Source organism: Silurus aristotelis, assembly GCF_946808225.1.
Source record: "Silurus aristotelis genome assembly, chromosome: 27".
In the NCBI taxonomy this organism is placed as follows: Eukaryota; Metazoa; Chordata; class Actinopteri; order Siluriformes; family Siluridae; genus Silurus; species Silurus aristotelis.
The window spans coordinates 1,142,014-1,149,918 of NC_139600.1; positions in this window are offsets into that span (position 1 = coordinate 1,142,014).

Here is a 7,905-nt window from a genome sequence, read left to right on the forward strand (position 1 = left end):
ATTAGTTGCGTTCACACAACCACAAAGCCTAAGAGGTTAAATAAGATTTTACGTAAGGACAAGTAAAGTTACTGGTCAAAATATCTATTCAATTAAAAGTTGAAAGTAGTTCATGTATAATTTACTTGGAGTAAAATTTACTGAGTTATATTTTAAGAGCAACAGTCAGGTGGGGGATTGTAGTGTAGTTCAAAAAGGACTAGGGATATAAATCTCAAACTAGTTGTTTTTAATTAAAGGAATTATATTTTATAATTATATATTCTATTTAATATAAATAGGTTCTGAAGTTGGTTTGTATGAACCCAGCCATTAGTTCTGGTCCCAAGCCTGGTTGTGTTATGAAGGACATCCAGTGTAAAACGGAGCTGTGAAGGTTGTGGCTGTGGACCCTGAGGGGGCACAGCTTCGAGGATCCGAGAGGATCGTCTCTTCACCGAAGTTCATTCCAGAGCTCCATCCACGAGGAGATTGTATGCGGCGAGGTGGCGTCTGTTTACTGCACAGTACGTTCAGCACCAACTGGCCCCAGTCAACTGCCCGGCCGGTTCAGTGCTGAGTTCCTGCAGAAACAGTTCGCAAAAGGGTTGGCTCCGTCCACCCCTTAAAGTCTATGCATCCGGCTGAGGCCTCCGGGTGTCACCTAGAGTGCCTGAGTGGGACCTGGCCATTGTGTTGGAGGCTCTATATGAGCCCCCCTTCGAGCTTCTGACTGAAGCTTCATGGAGGCATCTCACAGTTAAGACTGTGTTTCTGCTGGCTGTCTGCTCTCTGAGGTGAGTGGGTGATCTACAGACCCTCTCTTTGGCCCACTCTTTTCTGGAGTTCACTCCCGGCATGGCCAGTGCGTTCTTGCACCCTAGAGCGGGTTACGTTCCCAAGGGCCCCTGGGTCATCCCACAACGTGTTAGGCTCCAGGCATTCTATCCTCATTCATTCGATGCCCCAGACCAGGAAAAGCTGAACCGGCTGTGTTTGGTGTGAGCACTCAATACCTAATTCCATAGGACAAGCCCTTGGAGGAAGTTGGTACAACTGTTTGTTTGCTACGGCCCTCCAAGGAGAGGCCTCCCCGATAGTAAGCAGGCCCTCAGCAGGTGGATTATACACTCTATCACGCCTTCTTATGAGTCCTCTGGCCACCTTGCTTCGTTCGGGATCAGAGCGCCCTCGACCTGGAGTGTGTCAGCATTTAATGCTTGGTCCTCTGGAGTTTCCCTCCAAGACCTTTGCGATGCTGAAAATATGTACTGCTACACAAGCTGCACATTGACTCCTCTAAAAAATATCCCCTTCCATTTCTATCGTATTGTTCCTTGAGAAGATACTATAATGGTTGCTGAAATGTAGTCACTTATGTGAGATAGTGTGTCCTTTCCTCAGGAGGAGATTGTAATGGAGGAAAAGCATCAGATCTCTGCCCCTGCCCACTCCAAATACTAGCAGCCACCTCTGCCTCCAAATATGGCTGCCACAGTCTAAGTTTGCCAGAGCACTTACATAATCAATGCTTTCAGTAACCATGTGATATCACCTGTGCTCATTTACACAAACACCACATCTTTAAGAGACTCTTATCCACAATTTTAGCATGAATTAAAAATGAAGACTGCGAGTGATATTCTTGACCTCTCAAGACCTTTACAGTAAGCAAAACTATTCACACAAAGGTGTGACTAAACAAATGTTTGTAACCAAATTTGATCTATGATTCAAAGCCAATGTAAAGTGGATGGGATAGGGGTGATGTGGTGAAATCTTCTGGTTGTAGTAAGGATTTTTAACATCAGGAATGTAAGGCACTGCAAAACCTAAAGTAAACAAAACCACAAACAATTTTTTTCCTGCATTGTGAAAAGACATCATATTTCTTATATTTGCGATATGAGACGATTCTCAGCAAGCATATCCTGAATGTCCTGGCCCATACCACAGATGAAGAAATTGTGTGTATATAGTAATACGCATGCTGTAATGCAGATATGAGCAGAACTGCTGTGCTACAAGGTTTTCCAGGATCTTGAAGATAAAAGGGAGGTTTAATCTTGGCCTATGGTTGGACATATGACAGGGATCAAGGTCAGGTTCTTTGGTTAGGGGTGTGATAACTGCAGCGTACATGATAATGTGCATAACCATTTCTAACGGGGAAATGTATTATTTTAGACGAGGTATAATTACTTCTGAAGTTATAACAGTTCACTAATACCCAGAGGTGGTAGCTCAGGGTTACTGCTCTGAAGATCCAGGGTTCAAGCCGTGCTATTGCCAAGCTGCCACTCTTAGGGCCCTTGAGCATGGCCCTAAATTATCTGTGCTCTTTTATATCGAAGAGAAAAAATTTGCAAATCCATCAAATACACAAACCCACACGGGGTCAGCTTAGCCTATGATCCAGTTCTGTGATGCAGTGCTGTGTAAATTTCCTGATGTCCAGTTACGTGCTATGAAAGAGTCTGTGTGCCTTTTATATCTTTAAAGACATGTGTACACTTTAATAAGATGGGGAGTTCATTTTGTTTAAGTTTGTTAAAAATACTGTTTCCTTTCAGGAGCTCGAGCTGCATCAAAACAATTTGGGAATGCCCTGCGTTTTCCACGCTCTAAATCACGTGTAAAATCCAGTTAATAGGCACGTCGTAACATCATCGGTGAGCGACGTCGCATAAACCAGGAAGCTCCAAAACGGCTGAGCTATGGTATCGATGGTATTAGCTTCTGTTGTTCAGGTAAGCGCTTTGTGTATCAATCTGTGCAGCCATGAGCTTTAAATGCAAGCAGAATTCCAACTGTGTGTTCCTTCTTGCCCTGCTTCTTTCGGGAGAGGGGAACATGCAGCAGTTATGTTGTTTGCTTAGCTTAGGAGCATGCTTAGTCGGCTCTCTCGAGAGTCAACTGTTAGCGAAGGTCGTGGGGCTCGCAGGCCGAACTAGCAGAAGGCATGGGGATGGATGAGCCCTCTCTAGCCTCTCTCCTGCTGGTTCGAGCTCGGATTTCTTTTTCTGAGCAGGGAAATTTTTCGGATGCTAGCAAACCCATGGACTCCCACAGACTGTGTTGTTCAATATGCTCCTGGAGGTAGAGACATGGGCCGTCACTAAGCTAGTGATAGCTTGGCTCGATGAGTAGCAGAAGCAAAGCGTTTCCACTGAGCTGGATGAGCTTTTCCTGCGTCCTGCGTCCTGCATCCCGCTCCTCTCCGGTTCAACAGGTTGTGTCCCACCCTGGTGGGACCCGAGCAGGCTCTAGTCCTGGAGCAAAAAGTATGCACCCTCCTGAGGCAAGGGGCTATCGATTTGGTCGGCTAATATGGCCCGAAAGAAGGACACGGTGGATTGAGGCCGATACTAGATCTACACTCCTTGAACCGCTCACTCAGGAGGCTCTGGTTCAGGATGCTTACCCTCAGTAGGGCGTGTCACATATCAAGTCCAAAGACTGGTTTGTCACAATAGATCTAAGGAACGCCGATTTCTACATAGCCATCCTTCCTGCTCACAGGAGGTTCCTGAAGGTTTGCTTTTGGGGGAAAAGCTTACCAAAATCGGGTAATTTCCTTTGGCCTGGCACTCTCGCCCCGCACCTTCACAAAGTGCATGGATGCGTCTCTAGCCCCAATACGGCTTCAGGGCATCCGCATTCTGAACTTTATTGACGACTGGTTGGTATTAGCTCGGTCAGAGCTTCAGGTGGTCCGACAATGAGATGTCTCCGTTGCAGAGAACCAACTTCCAACGTGATTCCGTGTGGTTTTCTCCATATGAGGCCCCTCAAGTGGTGGTTTAGAGACAGAGGGTTCTCCTGAGGGGGCAGCCTACTCTGTACTATCAGGGTGTCAAGGCGTGCTATTTGAACCTTGGATGTATGGAGGGAAAGCACGTTCCTGTCTCAAGGCCCTGTCCTGGGAGTGCCTTGTCGTCGAGTGACGCAAATGACAGACGCATCCCTCATGGGGATTAGCGCTTCCATCACTCAGCCATTTTGTAGCTTTCTGGTTTACGCGATGTCGCCCACCGATGACGCCACGACAATGACCTTGACCCCTGTCAGCTGTTCAACTATAGGCCAATACCAAACATGCCCTTTATCTCCAGGATTCTAGAAAAGTTTGTAGCACAGCAGTTACACAGAAAACAACATGGCCATTGGTTTATACTTCTTTGTTTTGCTCTGTCTGTATTCACTCAACAATTGACAGTTCACAAGATTCACCTTTGACCTGTTTCAGAGAACTAATTGACTATTGATTGATTTGATGCCATTCACTTGCCTTCATTAGTGACAAAATTCATCAATTCAACACGTTTACATAACAAAAGTTTAATAGAAATTTTAAATTACAGATTCTGACAACTGGTTTAGCCATGTAGTATTCAATGAATCAAGAAATTTCCCCACTGTGGGATGAATAAAGGTATATCTTATCTTATGTAAGGAACTGAAGCTGAGATGTTCTGGGGGTCAAAACTATTCAGATGAAACCAGTATAACAGATTTTGATTAACATGAACATAAACAATCAGAAACAGCAGACACTTGTACACAATCGAATAAATGGATCTACCAAAGCATTCGCAATTTTATCAAATCAACAAGTAAATGTTTTAATGATGAGCACAAATGACTAAATGATGTGGACGTTGAAGATGTAGTTTTGAGAATTTATTTTCTGACCTGAGAAACGCTCCAAATTAACAGAGAAAAACTGTAAAAGCCAAAGGACTCCACGGCACCAGGAACGAGCGCGACAACAGGAAAGGGCATCTATTAACGGACCTTTCTGCGCTTCCTTTATAAGAATTTAAATACCACCACCAATTAAACATCTAATTAACTACCAGTTGGACATTACAGCAGCAACACGCAGGGGCATTCAACCCTGCCACATTCAGAATGGAAATGAGTCTCTGCCTAATGTAAATACTCTAAATTTGTTTTATGTGCATATTTTGAACACAAGTGATTTGTGTAAAGAAATGACGAGGTGTTTAGTTGAAGTATTTTGTACAGTGGCCGAGAAGTGCAAAACACATTAACAAACCCGAAAACAAATTAACAAATTAGAAAACACATTAACAAATCCAAAAAACACAACGACAAGCCAGACAAACCGGAAAAGGTAGGTATAGTTTGTGAACGTAAACTTACAGATCATTGGACAAGACACCTGTCAGTCAAGATATACAGGTGAGTGACAGGTGTCTCGTCCAATGATCTGTAAGTTTCCGTTCGCAAACTATACCTACCTTTTGCGGTTTGTCTGGCTTGTCGTTGTGTTTTTTGGATTTGTTAATTTGTTTTCGGATTTGTTAATTTGTTTTTGGATTTGTTAATTTGTTTTTGGATTTGTTAATGTGTTTTTGGATTTGTTGTTTTGTTTTTGAATTTGTTAATGTGTTTTGCACTTCTCAGCCACCGTAATTTTGGCAGTGAAAAATAAGACTTTATAGAAACAGAAGCAAATTTCAGATCTAAGGTATGTTTTGGTGTTGAGTGGCATTTATTTTATAATTTAAAAATATATTTAACTTATAAAATTCCATGGCTGCAAGCCATTGGTTTAAAAGTCAACATGTGCTACAATGTGATAGATAGATAGATAGATAGATAGATAGATAGATAGATAGATAGATAGATAGATAGATAGATAGATAGATAGATAGATAGATAGATAGATAGATAGATGGTTTGCTGGTGCGGTTGAACAGTTACGTTTTTATTCTCATTAATAAAAACAAACGACTGATTTTGCGTAAAAGTAAAAAGTAAGATATTTGACTTTGAAATGCAGTAAAGTTAAAATCTCCCCAAACGCAAATACCTGAGTATAGTACAAAATATGTGAAAAAGCTACTTGAGTACAGTAACAACTTACATTTTGTCAGGAATCCCCCTGCCACGCCCCCTTCAGAGGCTGTCAAATCCCGGGATTCCCTTATGCATCGCGCTCCTGCTCGCGTGCGTGCCCCGCCCGCTCGGAGCTGCTCGCAATCGGGCTTCATGAGGAGCAGCTGAGGCTCATTTCCGTGGCCCATCACACCACCTATATAAACCCCACACTCACACCCTCACGCGGTCCGTTATTGTGTGTGTATGTGTGTGTGTACTTCTGTGCAGGTTCCCGGTGGTGCTTCTCTCCGCGTATGCTCCTCCTGCTAAGCTCCGTCCCTTCCCGGACTCCGCGTTCTCTACACGGCAGCGTGCCTCTTCCCCAGCGCACCTCGGATTACCGACGCTTTCCCATCGATGCCTCCTCGCCGCGTTTCCTCCCTCATGCTCCATGGATCTAGTATTTACGAACTGCCGTTTACCGGATTATCCCGCGCTGCGGGTGTTTTGGGTTGGCTCTGCCTTTTTGTTTTCATTAAACACGCCTGCTTCTACTTCCGCCTCCGCATTCGCCGCGTGACACATTTACTTTGTTTCTGTCCACTTCTGGGTGCTCTTAAGGTATCAAGTGATTCACTGTGAAACACATCCAGTGAGGTTTGAAGAATGTGGCTGAATTTGAGCAGATGTAGTCCTCTACAGTTTAGAATGTTCTTCCTTCTTTTGTCAGCACTTACATAAACCAGCTTTATTGGCAGCCAAACATATACAGTGCAGTTGCATTAGCTGATGAACAGTTCCTTCCCCTGTGAATATTCTTCTCATCATGTTGTTCTGGTATGATGTGTCTTTCTGCCTGTAGAAAGTTTTTATATCGCTATTTATTCCAGGAAAGATTCTCTTGATTCTTGACTTTCACAGATTTGCCTCATTCCTGGAGGATGTGCTTGATCCAGTATAATTGCTAATACATCTGACTGGTTTTCTATGTAACTTCAAAGAATCAGAGGGCAAACCATGAAGGATAAATCTAAATGAAGGCAAATGAGTCCTAAAAGCAAATATTTTAAGCAAATTTTTCAAATAAGTCTACAGAAAGACCAGAGAAGATTCCAGTTTGCCTGTCTCATAAAACCATGGTAGAGCAATATTAAACAATTATTTAAATGAGTGTCGTTCCATTACAACATCAAACATGTGTTTCTTCAGATGCTTTTTCGGATTTGTTTTCCTGGTTGTGTTGCTCACATCACCTGTTCTTCACTTGTTCTGTATTCTTGTTTACAAATGTTTCCTAGTGTTCCTTCTTCCTTATTTCATTATCACAATATCACACAGGAAATGATTAGGTTGTTCCACAATAAGGTTTAAGAAGCTTTATTTACTCCTTAGGTTGACGTCAGCCTTCTTCTTCTTCTTCTTCTTCTTCTTCTTCTTCTTCTTTCGGCTCTCCACACCCCTTCTGTCCTCTACATCTGCCTCTTTCACACCAACTAGCTGCATGTCTTCCCTCACCACATCCATAAACCTCCTCCTTGGTCTTCCTCTTTTCCTCCTTCCTGGTGGCTTCATCCTCAGCATTCTCCTACAGATAGACTGATGTCAGCCTCAGTACTGTAAAATGAGAGATGGGATCTGAAAGCAAATATTACAGTGATTTGGTCAGCATGAACAAAACTGTAAAAGAGCCAGGTCAAGGGAATGCATGCACACTGGTGGAGCACATTCATTATCGGAACAAAGCACAAAAATAAAAATGTTTTTATTATTTTAAGTTAAATGGTTAAACCATACAGTGGCTTAAATGGGCTCAATTGGCACACGTATGGTAATTTTTTTTATTTATTTTGTTGTGGCTTTTTGTGTGTGTGTGTGTGTGTGTGTGTTTGCCCTTGTTTTTATTCTCAAAGGCATCATTTGCTCACAGTCACTGCTACAATTTGTTTTGTTACGTTTCCTGACTATTTAAAAGCTAAATTAATTTGGATAATCCAGGAGCGTCAATATGAAAATCAGTTTCTTCTATTTGTGATGCAAATTCTGGCCAATTATCTTTCTTAAAAAAGACTTAAACGT